Below are 21,795 nucleotides of genomic sequence, written 5' to 3' on the forward strand. Positions count from 1 at the left end.
AGTTGGGAGAACTACTTCTTTCCCATAAACTAAATTAAAGGGCGAAGTGCCAATGGAAGCTTTCTGTGTTATTCGGTCTGCCCACAGAGCATACATCAAAGATTTGTGCCAATTTTTATGATTCTGATCAATGGTTCGCTTAATGATTCTGATTAAGTTTTTATTTGTTGATTCGGCCAACTCGCTACCTTGTGGGTAATAATTGGCAGCATATTTAAGCTTAAAACCTATTTTAAGTGCGAATTCAGTCATAGCATTGCTAGAAAAAATATGATGCATTATCAAACATTAAAGCAGAGGGTAAACCAAACCTGGTGATTATGAACTGATCTATGAAATAAATGATGTGTTCAGCATTAACTGTCTTGAGAGGAACTGCTTCTACCCATTCAGTAAAAATAATTTGCAGCCGTAAGGATATACCTGTGCTATTTAGAAGAGTGAGGAACGATCTCACCTATTATATCCAATCCCCATTGATCAAAGGGTTGATCGATATTGACTGGTTGCAAAGGCAATGATGGTTTCTTTTGTCTTCCAGCAGTAGTTTGACAAACTTGACATTTCCTTACATAGCTATGCGCATCTTTAAATAGTGTAGGCCAATAGTATCCTGCACGCAAAATTTTATGTGCTGTAGCATCTCCCACATAATGTCCACCTGCTGGTCCATCATGGAGTTCCTGCAACACCTTTTTAGCTTTAGATTTCTCAAGGCATCGAAGTAGAACATAATCATAATTCATCCTAAAAAGTACATCGTTTACGAGTTGATACTGCTTAGCCTTCAATCTTAAAGCTCTTTTCTTTGTATAATCCAGATTTGAAGGAGCATATCTGTTCTTTAGATAAAATATGACATTATCATATACTGATTCAATATCGTTTAGGCTTACCTCATACATTTGTACTTCTTGATTCAGAGATGGTATTTCAGAAATAAGCGATGCTCCAGCCAACATTTTGCAAAGACCTTGACCTTTTACAATATTTGCTAGCTTAATCTCAGCGTTATATTCTTGTAAGGCAGTAACCTAATTTGCTATCTTTTCACCCACGTCTTTCTATACTAAGAGATTTCTTACCGCTGGAAACGCTACTATGATTTTTGTATGGGTTTTAAGAAGAAATGGTCTAAAATGCTTGATCACTTTGAAAACAGCATAAGCTTTTTTCTCAACGTCATAATAATTTAATTCAGCCCCTTGCAGATTTGAACTAAAGAAGACAATTGAGGCTTCTGCCTTGTCTTGATTGGCTTGAGTGAGTATCGCAGCATATGATTTATCAGAGGCAAATGTATACAAAATGAAAGGATCAGAAAAATTTGGAGTCGATAAGGATGGGGCATTAACAATCGCTTGCTTAATCAGATTAAACACTTCATATTCCTCTTGGCCCCATTTAAAGAGTGAATTCTTCTTGATCATTGCTTGTAATGGTGACGCAATCCTTGAGAAGTCTGGAACAAATATTTTAACAAAATTAATTTGGCCAAGGAATGATTGCATGGCTTTCTTATTATGAGGCAAGGGTATTTCGGAAATCTCCTTAATTTTATCGGGATCAATATGGATTCTAGATTTTGACACTATAAATCCAATAAATTTTCTTTCACTTAATGCAAAAAAGGACTTTTTTGGGTTAAGTGAGATCCCATACCTTTGGTAACGTTGGAAGATCTGCGTTAAGTCTCTTAGGTGATTACCGTGTTTTTTAGAATATACTGTTATGTCATCCAAGTAAATCACCACTGATTTGTTTACTAATCCCTTAAATGTGATGTCCATGGCCCTTTGAAATGTGGTGCCAACGTTAATCAGCCCAAAAGGCATCTTTTGATATGCGTAAGTACCACATTTGGTTTTGAACATGGTTTTTAGCTGATCGTCAGGATGGACCAGAACCTGGTTGTAGCCAAAGAAACCATCTAAAAAGGACATTAATTTTGATCCTGCAACCGCTTGCAATATTTGTTCCATAGGAGGCAGGGGAAAATTATCCTTTTGGCAGGCTTTGTTAAGATTTCAAAAGTTAATACAAATTCTAATATCCCCGTTTTTCTTTCTGACGGGAACCAAGTTGGAAACCCATCTAGAATGTCGAACGGGAAAAATAATTTTGGCTTTCAAGAATTTATTGAGCTCGGATTTAATCTAGCTTTCCAGATTAGGATGGATCTTTCTCAGCTTTATTGGACAGGTTTTTCATCAGCTATCATTGGGATAGTATGCTGAATGATTGAAGTGTCGTAAGTCTTAAGGTCATCGTAGTTCCAGGCAAAGACACTTTTGTATTGTTTCAGGAGACGAACAAAGGCTAATTTTTCTTCAGGGGTTAGGCCAAGACCTAGGTTGATATTCTATGACTTGGTATCAGTTCCCAGATTTACTAACTCATAGTTTAGAGTAGAACTTTGAAGTTTTGAATTGGTAGATCTCTTAAATCGATCTTTCAAATCGTATAGGTATTCCAACTTGACTATTTGGTATAGCATTATTAGTGCTTTCTTGTTGTAACTGTTTGTCATGTTGGTCCTCATCAATTATCTGATTAGTGTAAGATCCTTATGATGTTAGGAAGCTTACAATATCAGGATCATTGTTGAAAATTCTCCAATTTGTAACATTATCAGGGATCGAGGGCCTAAAGATCAATTCGATTGAGAATCTGTCTGGGCTATAGTTTTCTGAGGGAATGAGCTTGGAAGCTATGTTTGCCAGGAGGGTAGCACTAGCATTTTGGAGTCTGGGAATAGGTGAAATATTAAATGCTATAAAATGTTCAGTCAGATCTTGCACTAAAGATTTATAATGCTTTAAATGACCTGATAGACAATGTATAGTATTTCGTACCTGTATAATAACAATCTCAGAGTCTCCGAAGACTTGTAGATACTTGATATCTAATTCGATTGCCTTGTATAGTCCTTGTACTAAAGCTTCGTACTTTGCAGTGTTGTTTGTGCAATCAAACTCGAGTCTACATGTTAGCATAGTTTGTTTTGTTTCCCTATGGACTAACTAATATACATCATCCTCCTGCTCCATCGTTAGACTTAGAACCATCAAAAAATAATTTCCAAAATAAAGATTTATTTACAGGACTATCTGTATATTAACACATTTAGAACTATCTGTTTGAGAAAAGTTTTCTACTTAAGACAAAACAAAATGTTCTAAGGCGAAGTATGAGCATTGAAATTTCCTAACAAAGAGGCAACATAATAGTTGCCAATTATATTGTTGTTGTATGCTACAGGTTCATCTTCTCCTTCCAATTTCGTTACTACGTATTTTTGGTGTCTTTCTCGCTCAACCTTTATTTGATTTGATTTACCATTGTAAGGGAGCCACATATGTGACCAATCGGTCACAAAGTATCCATGAAGCTTTTCAGACCAATCCCTACTAACAATTAAGCCATAAAATTCGGGAATGTCTGCAGCTAGAATATCAATGACTTGACATGCCTTTGGATTAGATGACAACCTTATGGTAACTTGATTTAGTTCACCGATTACTTCAACCTGCGATCGGTCCAGCTGAACTATGCGTACTGCAGATTTTGGAGGTTGGACGTTTAACTTTGCACATATTGTTTTACGCAAAATATTAGATGAAGCTCCTGAATCTATCAAACAATTGTGCCAATTTTTATTGAAAATTTCATAAGTAAGAAGAAATGGGGGAGTATGAGATTTTGACTTGCCTCTAATTAAAGCGATATCATTCAGATCAACTTTATTTGCCATATTGGTTGGAGGCCTTCCCATCTCATGAGAATCTTGCGAGATTACACCGGCAGGCAGAGGTGCAACAGGTATTGCGTGTAACTATTTCAAAAGTAGCTTTTGCTGATGTTTCAGTTTGCTCAATTCATGAAAAGTAATGTTAGCCCTAGTCTTCTTCATGTCTTCAACGATATTATACTCCATCTCATCATAAACAATCAATGTTTTAGATGGAGTTGGTGAATCGGATTGGACTGGGCTTGTTTGAGTCGCTTTTGGTGATGATTTCTTACTTGCGACTTTATCTTTGGATGTCGAGCTTACGCTCTTCTATTTAGGACTAGGTTGTGGAGGATTGAGTTGATTTCTACTTCTGGTACTGACTGGTGATGCCTTTTGATCCTCTTTGTCGGGAAAGATGAAGACCCACATTCCCTGTGCTTCAACAACTTCATCTTCATCAGTAGGTTCCTCGTTAGAAACTTTCTCTTCTTCTCCTTCTAATTCTGCATTCGTTATAGGATTGGGCGGCTTTGAATCAGTTGAAGGATTTTTTCTATAAGGCTTGTAGTGCTTTTTAGAAGAAGTCTCTGCTACTTGTCTCTTAATGTCAACCATTTCGTTAGACATGGTTTTTAGGTCTTTCTGCAATCCTTCTAAATCACATGGGTCTTTTGATTGCTTTTTCTTAGGATCATCTCTAAAAGTAACCTTCTTATTTCTTTTATTGACAATGTTTTTCTTTATAAAGCTAAAATACGTTTTTCTACCACTATTGCTTCTTTCATGTTTTCAGCCAATGTTGTCTTAGCAGCCCTATCAACAAAGATCGCTATGTTTGATGGTAAAGCAGATATATACCATTCACTTCGAACTTCTTCGCTAGGCTTGGAAGCGGTCAGAATTTTATTCAAAAGCTTGTTGAAACGCGAGTTAAAATCTTTGATAAGTTCTCTTGACTCAGTCTTTAGATTCGATAGATCATTGATCAGTGTTGCTGTAGATCTATCATCACCGAACTTAGTCAAGAATTGCTCTTGGAAAATGTCCCAACTAGTGATGGATCCTGATGGTAATGAAAAATACCAGGATCTGGCTGCTCCTTGTAAAGTGTAAGGGAAGAGTCGAACAACAACATCTTCATTAGTAACACCATTTAAATTTATCGATAACATAAAGTTGTTTATGTGTTCTTCTGCTAGCATGCCCGCTTCAGGATTAAACTTAGGTAGCCATTTATTCAGGATGGGCCGGTAATTGACTCAAGGGTGCAGGCATTAAGACTACCCCTGGACTATTCCATGGGATTTGAGCCATCGTTGAACTACTAACAGAGGAAAGCGCGGACGAAGTTCCTTATGGTTGGGAAGATGAGGATATTACAGTCCCAGATGGTTGAGAAGTAGATGTTGAAGTTCCAGTGCTCTGGTGGACAACAATTTGAAGTGGAGGGGTGGATGGTTGACTTCGCAGTGAAGAAGTTGAAATGGATGATGAAGATGAAAGAGTCTCACTATCAGATCCTTTAGGTGACTTCCTTGCTCTTTTCCTTTTAGGTAGATGTAATTCAGTTGATTCGATACCAAACTTTTCACTCTGCAATCTGGTAAGAGGATGAGAAGGATTGTATTGCAAAGTCACACTACCTTGAGATATTTCAGACTTTTGTAGTGATATGGAAAATCCTTGAAGTTTATGAATCAAAGACTCAACTTCAGGAGGTTCAACAGTGGATTTATCTGAAATGTTCAGGTTTGTGGCAGTGGTTATTGTTTTATCGACTTCTCACTCAAGATTTAAAGATTCAGAGTGCGATGGAGAAGTCAGGGGAGATGTTGAGGGCGATTTACTCTCACAATGGTATTTAGATTTGGATTTACTAGCCATTCACAGTTCGGTGGCCCTCCTTCTAGCGCCAAATATGTTGAAGCCTCGAAAATCGGGTCTACAACAAGGGGGATACCCACCCGGTCCGGACCTTGAAAGCAACTCCTTTTCTGTTTGAGATGGTGGGTCCGACTGGGGATAATGGGACCAGTTTCCCAATTTGTGTGTGTGATGAGAATTGATATTTCCTTTCTAATGATTTCTAAGTAAAATGCTTTTAATCTAAGTCTAATTTAAAACATGCAATTGTATTCTAATGAACAGAAATATCTATTCTAAAACTAACCCGGGATTTAACTTTTTAGTTATGCGATCTAAAATAATTTCTAACAGCAATTGGTAATAAAGATCATTCAATTGCTACGAGAAAAGAATTCGATAAAAATGAATTGTTTCATATAAAAAGTTAAGCGAAACAATTGTGAGAAGCATATCGCATAATAAGTCATTCATATATTAAGCATAAACAGAATAGTCATCACCGTGCAAAAGTGCCAAATGATAACTCAAACATTCAAGCCTTCATATATAAATAGCTGAACATAAATATCACTTTAACACATAAGCAGAAACCATTAAGAGATAAAAGTACCATTGATAACAAGTTCTACTCATGAGCTTCAACAATATAGAATTATCTCTTCCTAATTCAACATCTACTAAGAGTACAAAGTGCATTTCAGTAGCAGACATTAAACACAGATATCAATAAATCTCGTTCCATTCATTCATCAAAACCTCCTCCGAGGGTGCAGAAGTGCATGTTCTGAGGAAACGTTTTTGACAAATTTCAGGACCCCTTTCTAAATGGATGAGAGGGGTTAAAATACTACTAATTAAATACTAAAAATAATTTATTACAAAAATATAGGAGGAGGTTTAAATGACTGTCCTCATCTAAGGCAAAAATAAATCAAAACTAAAACAAAAATTGAATCTGGAAATTAATTATCTATGTATCTGTTCTTTGAAATCGCAAGCATTCAGCATTGGCTTGAGGAGTGCCGGTTGGCCGACCTCCGATTTTAGTTGCCATGCGAAAACAGAATCAGCAAGTGCTGGCGCTATCTTCTCGACAGAGTTCGTAAGGCATTTGAGAGTCATGCATTGATTGTGCGGTTTAACCAAGTATTGCAAGTAAGAATCCCAATTCAATTTGGTTAACTTCTTGATGGACTCTGCTCTTTCTTTAGCTTTTTGTCTCTGGCTTGTCTGTAGATGTTCTGCCTTTAGGAGAAATCCTTGAGCGGTCTCTGATAAATACCGCCGGTTTTGGAGCGTGGGTCTCGCTTTTAGCCTTTAGCGTTTTTCCCTACGATTTTCTTGGCTTACATGCGACTAAGCGCTCAGGGGCTTTCCTTCTCGAGGGGTTTTGCCAAGCCTAGCACGACACTAATTGTGCATCGGAAACTGCGTTTTTTTCCCGATTCGAGCTTCCCAAGCGCTAGTTTCGACTCCTGCACGGTTCTGGTAAATGATACATAAGCCTTAAATCTTGTGGAGTGAATGACCCAATGAGGTCTTCGTCTCGAGACTTGAATTGCCTGTCTGATATATCAACATTGTCCAATACCCACTTAACCATTTCTGTGTATGGAAGAATCTTAGGTCTTGCCGCTATTCAGTGCAAGAATGAACATGCAAGTTCTATGATTGATGCCTCAGACAACCCGCGTGAGTCTGCTGTTGCTTTAACCTCCATAACTCTGGGACTTTCTTCTTCGAGCAGACTGTACATGCATTCCCAGGTAGTTATGCCGACATCTTTGTTGCAGGTGGTGTCTGTGTATAAGGGCGTAATCTCTTTGTCCTCAGCAACCGGATCTTTTCTCTTCTTTCCCATTACGCTCTGAACACTGTTGCATATATTATTTTGCTTTCCGCTCCTGCAAAATTACAAGTAAGGAAAAAATAATGGTAAGAGATAAGGTGACAGGAAAGCTCTTAATGCCGAAATTATATCAAATATATCACCCTACGTGAAACAACCTTTCGATCAAATCTAAATCTTATCTCATAAATGATCATCAACTAACCATTAAATTGACATTAATGCCCATAACTTGGTATCAGATTAAGAGAATTTTTATTGAACGATGAGCCCTGCAGATCTGCGATAAAGCGATTTTGCGATTTGCTTCACAATATCGCAGATCGCGATATCACTAATCTGTTTTGTTAACAATCATTTATCACCTCATGTTTCTACGAGATGCAATTTGCGAGATGCCCTATCGCATATTGCTGGGTCAGGATATTTTACCTTAGGTGATACTTGCGGCATATGAAAGCTGCGATGCACGATGGGTCTTTAAGGCATGCGATCTCGCATCACGTTTTCACAATTTCGAAAGTTTGCTTATATGATGTTCTCCATTACCCTTTGCGATGTGATGTTTTATTGTTGAGAGAACGATTTTATTCAGAACTTATCATAAAACTTAAGTTCTTTTGGATTTTGCGGGTGTTTTCCTAAGTTTATGATAATATGTTTTATTCAAAGGGGAATATAAGTGCTACTTTTTATTTTTAGAAGGGTCCCCATTTATTTAGTATTAGTAATAAAACTAAATAAAAAGGGGGGTTGTTGCTGGCGACAACACCAACTCAGGGTTTGGCCACCTGGGGTGGTTACTCAGTCTCTGAGTGAGCTGTAATCCCTGTAGGATGTTATGAGATGTTAGTTTGTCTTCAATAGTCAGCCCCACTTCCTTAATGAGATTTAGGAGGTTGGGTCATATCCTAGCAACCGTCCCTCTAACGTTTACCCTGACAGGCCAATGAAACTGGGTAAATGGGGGAAGGGTGGTTATAGAAAGCCTGTCCACTTATGGACTATCAATAGGTAATTTCAAGTGGTATGTTAAGTCAACGTGCATTTGCAAATAACGACCAATAATAACAATGCCACAACTGATTTGAGAACTAAGTTATGATATATATATATATATATATATATTCTAATGAGGCGATAATTTCACTTGGATGACCATTTCTCCCTGAAATTTAGTCATTTTTTTTTTCAAAAATATGATCATATATGGTGTAAATGAATTTAACAACTTCAAAAATCTATAAAACATTCTCAAGTTTAACAACTATAACCTGGATTTCCAAAAATTTCTACCAAATTTTTTGTTCTTCCAGAAAAGTGGAAAAGTGGAAACAAAAAAACATTTTATTGTAGAATGTGAGGCCTTCAAAGACAATAGGGAAAGTTATGCAGATACGCTGACAACTAGCTCTTTGGATAATCTATTTAGCGAGGGGTTTGTCGAGAAGCTGGGAGCATTTATTTTGAAGCTTTACAGAAAAAGGGCCGAATACATCAAATAGATGAAGAAACAATCTGTTCCATATGCTATTTTTAGCTGCGTGGACGTTAAAATAATTTATTTCCTTCTTTCCATATCATAAAAAAAAATAAAGTTAATACTCGTTAAAAAAACATCGTATGTTTCAATTTATTTCAAAATGGGTGTCACGGTACCAAGTCGACGACGACGACTCTACACCAAGACCAATTCGATATCTTGTACCCGAGCGAAGGAAGCTGCGAACGGTCACGAAGTGGGTGAGCTCGGCACCAACCCTTTCCTTTTTGTGTTTGACGCAATAAAGATCCCGCAGCACGCCCTCGACCAAAGCCATACTGCGTGAAACAGTCGAGGTCGCGGGATTTCTCGACAGAGGGTTGATGTGCCTCAACAGATTGTAAGTTCGGGTGGTCTCGTAGAGTAATCTTGCCAAGAAAAACACCAACGGACTATTCCATTGGACTCTTCCAGCACATTGGATTTACATACTACCCGCAGAGGGCAATAGGGCCAGTTTCCGAGTTTTCCCACGCAAGTTTGACAGGATTTGGATCCGGAAACTCACGAAAGGCTTGGGCAAGACTAATAATCAACCACGTCAGGATACTCAGGTTATTTTTCTATTATTATTTATTTATTTATTTATTTTTCTTCTGCAAATCGGTAATTTTATGGTTCCATATGTAGAAATATTGATTGTAGCGAGACTGGTTTATTCCCCATGGGTAATGCCTGTTTGATTTTTTTTTTCAAATAAATTATTACTGGTTAAAAGTCTGCACATTTCTGTTTAGAGGTCGGGGGAGGGATTGAATTAAATTTTCTTCATAAAATTTGACCAGAATTAAACATTTGGTTTCTCTAATGATTGTTGGGGTTGCTCAGCCATTGCCTTTGGAGGTGTTTCGTATAACGTTTTGTAAATCTGAAAGGAATTTGCGTGTACAGTTATACGCGTGGTAGATGAAGCTCATTAGAATTTGTAATTTCCTCTAAAATTTCTGGATGAAAGAAAATCCTCTCCAGCCAGTTCTAAATATGAGTCACAGGTATGATCATCTTTTCTTGATTAATGACATGTTGTGTAGAATTTTGTAAAAACAGCTTTCGTAGACCTAGTTGTAATTTTAAAGACAATAAATTTAGGTTTGGGAATAGTAGGGCAAAGATGCAGATATTTTACAGTGAAGGAACCTTCACGGAAGCATCTCTCTCCGCAGACCTTTCTAGCAATTTCGTGGCTTTCGGTGACTGAACGTGGATACAGTGGGGAAGGAAGCTCAGATTTGTGAAATGAGTTGGCATAGGAACAGACGAGAAGAGCCTCTGCGTGCCAAGTTTGAGCCCCACGAACTTTCTTTGCTGGTATATAAATATTCTGGGTTTGATTAAAAGCTGAGCAGTGAGCCAATGATGTATTACTGTGGAGAATACTACCTGGTATACGCTTTTGCAACTGGAAACTGACTTGGCCCCTGTACTGAAGGGTATGTACTGAAGGGTATTTTCTAATTTAATTACCAGCAGGGGCACCATATCCGACGTTAACAGAGACATATCAGATGCCAACAGTGCATTCCGTCAGCGGCTCTAGAATCTAGATACCTGGACCTATATTCAGTCATCGATTCCACTCGCTGTTATAATACTAATATATTCAGTCATTTTCTCTCGCTGTTATAATACTAATATATTCAGTCATCGATTCCGCTCACCCACTCCAAGGTGCGGTCTGTGTTCCTGTTTCTTCTCATTCGACAGCAGCACATCTGTTCACCAGCACATCTGTTCACCAGCACATCTGTTCACCGTCACCATCGCATCACTCTGGCTTTGGACATACACAGCAGCACTGAAACAGCCATATGAACGTTACTGCTATTATTAATACTGAAATAGAACAGGAGCCTGATGATGCATGTCAAGTGTTTGACGGAATCTGCCCACTAAATTTGACAGTCACTCTGAGACTAAGATGGCTGTAGACGGGTCTTCCCTAAATCTTTTGATGAATCTTACTGCTGAGGAACAGACAGAGACAAAAGAATGGGTTTCAAATCCAGGGATTGGATCTGTGTAACAAGACGAGTTGTGTCAAGATGACATGTTTAGCCTTGCTGAATTATCCGCTGTTGAAAACCAGCGAGAGCAAGTGGTAGTCAGCCCGACCGATATAGCCATGGAGTTCGATTTCTCATTCTGGACAGCTCAGGGAAAATAAATGTTGCGAAAAAAATGGAATTTCTTGAAACTGAAAACAAGCAGCTCCATTCAAAAATACACACCCTCTCTGCTAGAGTTTTAGAGGTGGAGGGGGATAATTTATCCCTTAAGAAGATGTTACATGAAACCAAAGAGCAGGAAATTCTCAAACCTCCAAATGGTGCATTGCATGCATAAATTCTTGACCTTAAAAGCAAGCAAGAAGAAATCCAATCCCAACAAGCCACCTTCAAACAAGAAACCGATACACACATCAATTCTTGGGTACAAGTCGTTTGAGCGAAGGATAAAACTCCTACCCCTCTTGCAACAGTTGAGGAGGTGGCGCAAGCAAAACTAATGGAAGAACGCAACAAACGGGCAAGAAAATTGAATCTCAAGGTTGAGAGGTCTCCCCTTACTCCACCCCTCTCCGGATCCTATGGAAGTGGGGGCTAGGTTCCTTTGGGACACCCTTAGCCTCCCTGATATAGTTTTAGACAGAGCCTGGTTGGCTATGACTCCACTCTCTTCCTCAAGTTTTAGACTGCATCTGATCAACTTCGCGCCCTCAGGGCTAAGAGGAAGTTGTTTTCTCTTCCCAACAGGATTTTCTTGGATGAGGACCTCACTCGAGCATAGGTTGTAGAACTTAAACAATCCAGAGAACAGGTTATGGTAGCACAACAGGCAGGGAAATTGGCAGTTATCAGGAATCTTCGGGCAATCATTCGGGACTCCTTCCCACCTGGTTGGGGACCCTGAACTGGAGGTTCCAAATAACGGGCCCGCTTGGGGGGGCGACAGGGTACAGGTATTTCTATCCGTTGTTGGAATGGCAATGGATCTTTCTGGTCATCGCCAAGACTCTTGTATGACGCTCTTGAATCAACGGACATTCTCTTCGTGCTCGAGACTCATGCGAGCCCTGTTCGACCCCTCCTAGATATTGCAGGTTACCATTGGATCTCAGTTTGCAGGCAGGAGACAAGGAGCTCAAGAGGGGTTAGAGGATCAGGTGGAGTTGCTTGTTTGGCTAGTGACTCACTTCGGAACAGGGTATCTTTGGTAGCCGAAGATGAGTTTGCCAGGTTTATGTGGATTCGGATTAGCGTCAGAGTCTCTCCTCCGAGGGGCATCTACATTGCAGTTTGTTACTCCCCCAGCCTTTTCACCATTTGCCGTCCATAATGGCTCAAATGGGGACCCCTTTATAGATTTGTACACCGACATCACCCAATACTCTACTGTTGGGGAAGTCATCCTCCTAGGTGACTTCAATGCTCGCACTAGAGATCTCTAGATCCCTCTCCACGACCGATCAAAGGATGTGTTTTGTACTTAGGGGATAGATCTAGATTCAGTAGGGCTTCACCGGATGTCAGATGATGCTTTGGGGCCCACTACAGTTTATGGTAAACATTGATTGCAGTTGGGGGAATCCAAGGAGTTGTTGATTCTAAATGGTCTCCCCTGTTTCTCAGATTCTCGCTTTTTCACATGCCGGCCATATGGCAGGAATGCGAGTGTAGTTGATTATGTACTTGCTAGCCATAACTTACTCCCTTTTATTCGCTATTTCTCAGTCTCCCCCACCCCCCTTGCTGATCATGCACTTCTTTCCTTCTCTCTCCGGTTTGAACCTCCCTTTCCACCCCATCCCTCCCCTTGGGGCCCACCTCGAACTACCCTCTAATTTGACAAAGGAGACCCTGGCATCTTCTCCTCTACCCTACATAAGATGCTCCCATCGATGACCCACTTCTCCTTGCTTGATTTTGCTTCCACTAAATACACTTGTCTTTCATCTGCCATTTGGGAAGCAGCACTGAAATCCTTCTCCCACTCCACTCGTTCCACTTCCATCTCCCCTACAGTTGAATCTTGCCCAATGAACAAGTGGTACGATGACGAATGCAAGACTCTACATCGAGAACTTTGATATGCTATCACCCACTCTCAACCCTTCTATTCCGACCTCAAAGCTTCTTATCGTTGTCTCCTTCGCCACAAGAAACGACGCTTTGTCTCTCATAGAATATGGGAACTTTCTTCTCTCCTTGCCCACTCCCCTAAACAATTTTGGCGTACCATCCTTCCCCGACGCTCCCCTCCTCCACCTGACCTCGACCCTACATCCATGTTCTCTCACACTTCCAACCTTTATGATATTCCCGAGCAGGCCCAAATTCATGTTGCCTCCCCACCCTCTTCCTGTTACCTATTCTCAGATAGAGATATTAGAGAGGCCACGTGGGTGATGAATAGAGCAGCCGATGAGGAAGGCTACCAAGCAAAGTTCTTTAAGCACAGTTTTCGTGCTTTGGTTAGCTACTTGGCTAATCTCTTCAACCACGTAGTCTGTGAAGGTTTTCCACCGACATGGTCACACCACATCATCCATCCGATCCACAAATCAGGTTCCAACTCAAATCCTAATAACTATAGAACGATCATGGTGGGCCACACGTTCTCGAAGTTGTATGCTATTGTTCTACATAGGAAGCTCTCCAGTGACCTCGAGTAGAGACAACTCAGAGCTAGGGGATAGGTAGGGTTTCGATCGGTTCATCAGACCATTGACCACATATTCACCTTTCGCGCCGTGATTGAGGAGGCACGGCATCGCTCTTCAAAAGTCTACTGTTGTTTCGTAGACTTTCGGAAAGCTTTTGACTTTGTTCTGAGGGAGGCCTTGCTCCAAAGATTCAGAGATATTGGCATCTCTGCAACCCTATTGACCGCTATTATGCGCCTATATGAGTCTGTTCTTGGTCGCCTTCACACGGCCCATGGGATGTCTGATTTCATCCGAAGCACTATTGGGGTTAAACAGGGTTGTCCACTGTTCCCTACCTTGTTTGGGATTTATATTGATGAGTTGGAAGCATTTCTACACGAGCATATCTAGGGCACTGATGGCTGCCTTCTTCACTAGGTTCTGATATCTATTTTACTCTTTGCTGACGACGTGGTCCTCCTCTCCTCATCCCCAAAAGGATTACAGAGGTAGCTGGATGCCTTAGCTTTGTTTTGTGATCATCGACAGTTGACAGTTAACCTGGGTAAGACCAAGGTTATGATCTTCAACGGGGTGAAGAAAACCTCATACCTTCACTTTCTATTCAGAGGGGAGGAGATTGAGATCACCAACACGTATACTTGGGTAAAACCAAGGTTATGATCTTTAATGGGGTGAAGAAAACCTCATGCCTTCACTTTCTATTTAGAGGAGAGGAGATTGAGATCACTAGCACGTATACTTACTTGGGGGTGCAATTCTTAGGTCCTCGCTTCTGTTTGCGACTAACACTTCAACCTCGGATCAACAAAGGATATGGATCCTTAGTCCTTCTCGAGAGACAATGCTTTCGACATCACTTCCAGGACATCTCGTCCAAGATGAGCCTCATGGACACCTTGATCTGTCCCACTATTCTATATGGCTCAGAGATTTGGGGACCGTCTTTACTTGAGTCAGATTGGGGTTCAGCTAAGAGAGTCTAGATTCTTCTTTTCCATCGCATCATTAGGTGTAAATTGACAATATCGCAACACATCATCCTTGCAGAGTTTGGAGCTCAGCCCTTTCGGCTTGAGACGGTCTTCAGATTGGTTTCATTCTTGCATCGTGTCCAAGGCTTTGCAGACTCGATAAAGAGTAGGGACCGTTATCCTTACTTGGCATATTGCTTTTCTGAGACTATTGCCCGTTCTACTCCCTTAGGCCGAGCCAGATGTTGGTTTACAGGAGTTTCAAATCTCTTAGAGTCAGTGGGAATTCAGTTGGATCATCTCCCTCCTTTCCGATATTCCTTAGATGCTCCTAGTCACCTTTTACCTACTAGACAGGAACTAAACAAGATCATCGGGGAGGACATCTACAGGCAGTTCGTCCAGGCCATCTAGAGGGTTGCACCCAAAGATGGCCTTCTATGTTGAGCACTTCTTAGAGTTGAGAGATGGGCTCATTGTTCGACCCTAGTATATGTTTCACCACTGGATGCATGCTCTTCGCATTCCTCTAGGCCAATTTAGAGTAGGTCCTCATAGACTTCGGGTAGAGACGGACCACCAGGTGGATAGACTAAACAGACTATGCCAGGTATGTCACTTAGAGGAAGTGGAGACCGAGGTGCACTTCATTCTTGGATGCCTTGTCTACTACAGGATCAGAGGAAGGTTTCATTGCTTGTTCAGAGATTCTCGGATCTTCGTCGACTTTTTCAGGTATCTCGATCAGAGATGTTTGGCCCTATATATGTAGGAGGCTCTCAGGTTCCGAGCGCATATTCTTTAGCCTCCCATCAAACCAGACCCCACACAGAGGATCACGACATTTTTCAGGGTACTACCTTCAAATAAGGGCACCAAGAGATCGATTGATACTAGTACGTATCCAGACTCCAGATCAGTGAGTATTCGTGGGACCTCACCTTGCCACACGAGATCTCAGCAACAGATCTGTCTCAGATCCGTTCCTGGGAGACGGACTAGGTCCTGAAGCATTAAGCAGCGCACGAATCCCCCCAGGAAACGATTTAGTGGACAGTCCGCGCTTGTCACCAGCTGTTCATCCGGCCAACAAACTTTGTTGAGTTTCTTCAGTGTTATTCATTCCGCGTCGGATGTTAGGAGAGATTGGTTTGATCCTCAGACCTATTAGCTCCTGGATCCTCTCCCCTAGGGCCAGATGTTGATTTACTTTATGCATTGTATCTTTTATAGGAGACCGTTTGGTTCTCTCGCTTTGTATAGACATCATTGTACTCAACAATTCCTTTGACCTACTTTGTGGTCATTAGCTGGACATAAATACAATTATCTTATCTTATCTTATCTAGGTTCGTAATTTTTCACAATTTAGCTTACATTCCTTCGATAATCAAGTTACACAGTATTGCCAAGGTTTCCAAAAGCTAGAATTACAGATTTGATATAACATTGGACCCGTGGAATCATTAATCGAATGTGCATCAAATTGAAATCTAAGGGATTGAATTCCATCGTGTGAGTCATGTATATGGTTCTGAGGCAGAAAATGTATTGAAATCATAGTTCTATCGATTCTCATTTGAAAGCTTTCAGGTTGCCTGATAGATGATCAACATAGTCACAAAATTAATAATAACATTTGATTTGGCACAATCAGTCATTAAAATCTGATTTGTCATTTTAGGCAATTTTCCTAAGCATTACATTCAATTGTTATTTCATTTCATGGTTTAAAGGAACAAGTGTCACATGCACTGGTTTGTTTCCAAAAGTTATTTTTATTGGCATTACACTATTGGGATTAAGGATTGAACATACACTTAAGGGTTTTCTAATGAATAATCTTCCATTAGCATTTTGAGTATCTTGCCTTTATACACAAGAAGATATAACTTTATCTCACAATGGTTATGTTTTCACTTGTATTACATGTGGGGTTTTAAAAAATATATAGGTTCAAGACAATTTCATTTAATACACTGCAATTTTTTTGAATTCTAATGACAAACTTACCAATTTTATTGTAAAATTCTTTGGTATAGATGAATGATGCATGAACTTAATTAGATTTGCTCGAGGATGTATGGAATGACTCTAGTTTGAATATCCATTATTGGAAGGCAACAACTTAACGTATGTTGCTGACTGGGCCACCCAAAGAACCTACCTAACAATGTTTCTATTTATCTACAACCCATAATACTTCTTTGGAATCGGTTCTCGTTCTGAGAGATGATAGCTGGTTTGCTTTCTTTGTCTTGGTTCAAATCCAAGCATCTCTGAATTTCCATCGTGTGGTTTTCATCACGCTTACTTGTGCGTGTTCATATTCTCAGATGTTCATCGTTTCCGGCTTGAGAGGAAAGGGCAGCAGGGGCGGGGGTAAGATTCAAAGAGCAACAATAGTTCGTGGTATATACGTCATAAGATGGGCTAGGAAGGTAAGGTTATGGTTATCCCACACATTTGATTATTCCATCCCTTCAAATAGCTAGTTTGGAAGCTAGCTCTTAAACTTTCAAATTCAATTTGTTGATGTCCAAAGCGTAATGACTATATTAGGAATGATTGGAAGAACAAAGAAATAAAGCCAATTCTTTCTAGGGATTGAACCTGCTTAATGCACTAAGATCACACATTAATTTCTTCCAGAAACATTATTAAAATGAAGGGTTAAACTTATTTTTGGGATCACCAAAATATTTATATATCAAAATAGAAAAAATTTACTTTAATTTAAATTAAATTAAAGTTTTGAATTTTAATCAAAATCAATCTCAAAATCTAGGTTGGCTTCACATATTTTCCCTAAATTATGGGATCCGTTTGTTCTCCAAAACTCTATAAATCTGTGACATAATGATCTTCCAAGGTGTTATGAATCTAATGGTTATCTGAATAATCTTTGCTCTGAGTTTCAACCTCGGCCTCGAGGAAAATAGCGTAATCTCTAGGAGGCATGTTGAGCGAGGGGTTTGTATGTTTCTTGTGAGTTTGGTTTCGTGGAAGTTCTGCAAAAAATCACAGTCAATTCAAAGTCACATCTGAAGCAGGTTGTTTAGGAACTCTATTGTGGATTAATAATGTTTTGATATATCTTTGAGTGGATAGGCCCTTATCCAACTTGAAAGGCTTCACTATATTAAATTCTGAAGCCTGTCAAATATAAATGTATAAAGATTTAGACTTGGTGCGGGTTCTATGACTTGGATGATTGTATCTACGCTCACCATCAAATATACTTGCGGTCTTAATGAGCTAAGAGGTACTGACGTTTGAACTGATCTAGCCAAGGGGCTCGCTGGAATTAAATGTATACTTGTAAGTATGTGTCACTCAAATGTTCACTGTATATATGTATGCGGCCCTAATAAATTGTAACGTATTAAGGTTATTTTGCCCTAGTTTTCTTGCACATTCAGGATTTAATTCACAATTTCCCTTTCAATTTATAAAAAATAAACATTTTTAATAAAGAATATGACCACAGTAACAATATAGCAAGGTATTATAATTCAATTCAACAAATAGTATTGATTTCATTGACTGTTCCAATAAGACATCAATCTAGCATCACTTTAATTCCTAATTCTAGAATCCAACAGGGAAGACTAATGAATTCATTAATTCCAAACGCACTTCAAGAATACTCTTGTTACATTAAACTAATTAATCTAGCTTGCCTCAGTTGTGAGCGTTTCCGCTCAAATTAATTTATTGGTTGATTAGCGTTTGTTGCAAAGCAAAACCCACGCAACCTTCAGCACACTTCGTTTGCTGACTGATTTAAAATTGCGTAGATCAAAATGGCGTTATGTTCACTACAACAAGGGTTGATTATACGTCTAGTTATTACGTAGGTTTACATCTATAAACTAGGGTTTCTGTCCCATGCGTTCTATCTCCACAAACTGTACCCAGCTCCAGCGAGCGTATTTTAGGTCATTCGTTCTACTTTCATAGTAACAACTTCGAACTTCTTTGGAATCTCTAGAACAAAGACTCCTGAATTTGTGTGTAATCCACTTCCTTCTTAAGGCGATTTCTTGTTATAGAAGATCCATGTGAAGGCAAGTAGTTACTCAAAACTTTGCAAGTCTAATTTCCAGCGATGGTTGTAAGGGACTTCGCTCACCTCCAATGAAACCTTGTCCAGACATCAAAAAATATAAACAAACTGTTCCCAAAATCTTCTACAAATTTCATTGTTTTCAATAGAGTGATTTTCCCTGCAACCAGAACAAGAGACAATAATACTGTTCTTCCCATATAGGGGTTCTTGTGCTAGATAGGGGTTTTGCCCTGGCAGAGTGCTTAATTTGGTAATTGCTTGACGAAAGGTAATATAACAAAGAAGTAAAAGAAGCCAACACAATTCAAAAGTAATTATCAAGAAAGAGGAATCTAACCCTAACTCTACTGGTATTGATTTCCCAACATGGTATCAGAGCTAAGGTCAAAGAAGATTGAAGATCACTTCATTGGCTTAAAGGAAATGATTACTCCCTCTATGATAAGAATGGGATTAAATATTGCAGGAAGCTGGATCAAGAAGATCTTCAACTACTTATTCAACAAGGTTAAAAGCCAAGGGTTCTTAGCTACATTTACAGGTTCACTTAATGATGATAATGCATGGATCATTGACAGTGGAGCATCAAGGCATATGACAGGGGAAAGTAAACAACTTCAAACTCTATCAAAGGAACCATCTTCTCATGTAGTGGAATTGGGAGACAACAAAAGCTATGCTGTTAGAGGCCTAGGATCAACATCTTTGAAGCTGGAGAATGGAGCTAAACTAGACCTCAACAATATACTATATGTTCCAGGTTTGAAAAAGAAATTGCTTTCAATTTCTTGCTTAGAAGATAAAGGGGATAGAGTTGCTTTTGTTGATGGAAAGGTCTTGGTTTGGGGAAAAGATTCAAGTATTGATAAAGCTAGGGTTATTGGAGTTCGTGAAGGAAGCTTGTATAGAGTCATTACACCACCTCCTCAAGCCCTAGTTCATATGGAAATCAATCCCATTGAGCTATGATATAAAAGATGTGGTCATCTTCACTACAAGGTTATTCCAACTCTTAATCAACTTGTTCATGGCATCCTCGATATCAAAGAAGATCGTGAAGGAGTTTGCAAGGTATGTTCTTTGGGTAAACATACAAGAAAACCATTTTCAAATAGTGAAACAAGGTCGAAAGAGATATTAGACCTCATTCATTCTGGTGTGTGTGGGCCTATGTCTGACAAATCACTTGGAGGTCATCTTTACGATTTGATGATCACTCTAGAAAGACATAGCTCTACTTTCTCAAGAAAAAGGGTGAAGTATTTGAAAAATTCAAGGAGTTTAGATCTGAAGTGGGAACCCTAACTGAAAGAAAAATAAAGACAGATTTGAAAATGGTGGGGAATACACTTCTAAAGAATTGATTGCATATTGTAAAGACGCAGGAATTAAGAGGGAGCTTACTGTTACCTACTATCGCGAACAAAATGGAGTGGCTGAAAGAAAAATATGACAATTGAAGAAGGTATACGAACAATGCTTCTTGATCAAGACTTACCAAAATTTCTATGGGTAGAAGCAACAATGACAACCATATATATTCAAAATAGAAGTCCTCATAGAATTCTTGAGAATATGACACATGAGGAAGCATTCACAGGAAAGAAACCAAGTGTGGACCATCTTTGAATCTTTGGGAGTCTTGCATATATCCACATTCCAAAGGAAAAACGAAAGAAGTTCGATTCTACAAGCATCAAAGGGATCTTCATTGGCTATAGTCTCTCATCAAAGGCATACAAAATTGACATCAAGGAAGGAAGACATATTGAAGTAAGTAAGGATGTTATATTTGATGAAAATCATGCCTACAAAAAGATCCAAGGACATTCATATTGATTCTGATGACGAAGATATACCTATATTTGAAGAATAAGTACAACACGACAATCCATCTACATTTCAAGAAGAAGAAGAAGGACCAAATGATCCTATTCAAGTTGTGATCATACCGAAGACAAGGAAGAAGCCAAATTGGTTAAAAGCTACTCTTGAAGATGCTGAAGGACATGGAGCTACGAAAGGAACCCTTAGAGAAAGTAAAAGGCCGAAAATATATTCTGGATATGCTACATATATGACAAAACTGATTGAAGCTGAAACATCTACATTTGAAGAAGCAGCTCATCAAGAAGTATGGAAGGAGGCAATGTAGGAAGAATATCAATCCATCATGAATTATGGGGTTTGGGAAATTTCTCCTAGACCTAGTGACAAATCGATTGTCACCTCCAAATGGATCTACAAGATCAAGCATGCTGTTGATGGAAGTATAGACAAATACAAAGCTAGATTTGTTGCAAGGGGTTTCTCTCAAAAGGAAGGCATAGATTATGAAGAAACCTTTGGTTTCATTGGCTGCTACAATGGGATGGAATATCCATCAAATGGATGTAAAGACAACATTTCTGAATGGGACCATTGATGAGGAAGTATACATTGAACAACCTGAAGGCGTTGAAGTAAATAGCAAAGACACTCTTGTCTGTAGTCTCAAGAAGGCCCTATATGGTTTGAAGTAGGCTCCCAGGGCATGGTATGCAAGAATGGATGCATACCTTCTAAGAATTGGGTTCGTGAAAAGCACTGTTGATCCAAATCTCTACATCAAGGTTGTGGATAATGAGCCAATCATTATTCTACTATATGTGGCTGATCTATTCATTACATGTGTGGAGTGAAGGATACAAGAATGCAAGAAGATGCTAACAGCCGAATTTGAGATGAAGGATCTGGGATTGATGCACTATTACTGAGGTCTGCGAAGTATGGCAAAAGCCTGGGGAGATATATTTGGGGCAAGGAAAGTATATCATCAAGTTGTTGTAGAAATTTGGGATGATGGATTCCAAGCCCATGACTACTCCTATGATCACTAATCTCAAGAAGTTGAGGGGCTCTGACTCAAGCCTCGTAGATCCTACCTCCTATCATCAGTTGGTGGGTTCTTTGATGTATTTGGTAAATACTAGGTTGGATATATGCTTTGTTGTGAACATTCTTAGTCAGTTTCAGTTGGAGCCTGGTCATGATCATTGGATAGCTTTCCAAGCATATATTAAGATATCTTCGTGGCACTATACATCACT

The 21,795-nt window shown here is 39.4% G+C and overlaps 1 protein-coding gene across 3 annotated transcripts in view; it reads left to right on the forward strand.

The window, feature by feature from the left end:
• Positions 1 to 9,111: 9,111 nt before the first annotated feature.
• Positions 9,112 to 21,795, forward strand: part of LOC149203441 (long chain base biosynthesis protein 1b-like) — a 248,230-nt gene continuing 235,546 nt past the window's right edge. For 2 of the 3 annotated variants that reach the window (XM_089403433.1, XM_089403434.1), the window contains exon 1: positions 9,112 to 9,548. The gene's annotated coding sequence lies outside the window, so the exon portion shown is untranslated. Of the gene's footprint in view, positions 9,549 to 9,875; positions 9,987 to 21,795 lie in introns of those variants that run through there. The other variant, XM_089403435.1, reaches the window with a different exon arrangement.

Source organism: Pinus tabuliformis, chromosome 2_1 (assembly GCF_031772625.1).
Source record: "Pinus tabuliformis cultivar Carrire ecotype Pingquan chromosome 2_1, CPIR1, whole genome shotgun sequence".
NCBI lineage: Eukaryota > Viridiplantae > Streptophyta > Pinopsida > Pinales > Pinaceae > Pinus > Pinus tabuliformis.